The sequence below is a fragment of the Mastomys coucha genome, unplaced genomic scaffold (genome assembly GCF_008632895.1).
Source record: "Mastomys coucha isolate ucsf_1 unplaced genomic scaffold, UCSF_Mcou_1 pScaffold15, whole genome shotgun sequence".
NCBI classification, from domain to species: Eukaryota; Metazoa; Chordata; class Mammalia; order Rodentia; family Muridae; genus Mastomys; species Mastomys coucha.
Window position 1 is genome coordinate 99149649 of NW_022196897.1, and position 474 is coordinate 99150122.

The following is a 474-nucleotide window of genomic DNA, read 5'->3' on the forward strand; positions in this document are numbered from 1 at the left end:
TCTCTCTCTCTCTCTCTCTCTCTCTCTCTCTCTCTCTCTCTCTCTCTCTCAAACTAAACTCAGAAACTGGATATTTTTCTAAAACCCGAGGGTTTACAGTATCTAGTCCATCTAAGACAGCATGATAACAAAAATCCCTGTCCCTTTAACCTGCAAGGAAAGCGCCTGTGACCAGGCTTGCTCTTCGATTAGTCTTCCTTCAGTTCTTTATGTCTATGAAAAGCCCATTCCCTTTCAGAAGGTATGCTTCCTGATTCCTGAATTACTAATACAAACCAAGTCCACCATGAAATTCAACTGTCAAGGCTGCTTCTAGACAGAAAGAAACCCGTAGGGTTCACATTGGGAAAGACCACTAACGCCTTTCTTACTTTCCTTTCAATAGATGGCAAAAGCTGTCATTTTTATTAATATAAAACTCAATTCATATATGAACATGGTATCAAGCTATATTTAAATATGTATCTTTGTACC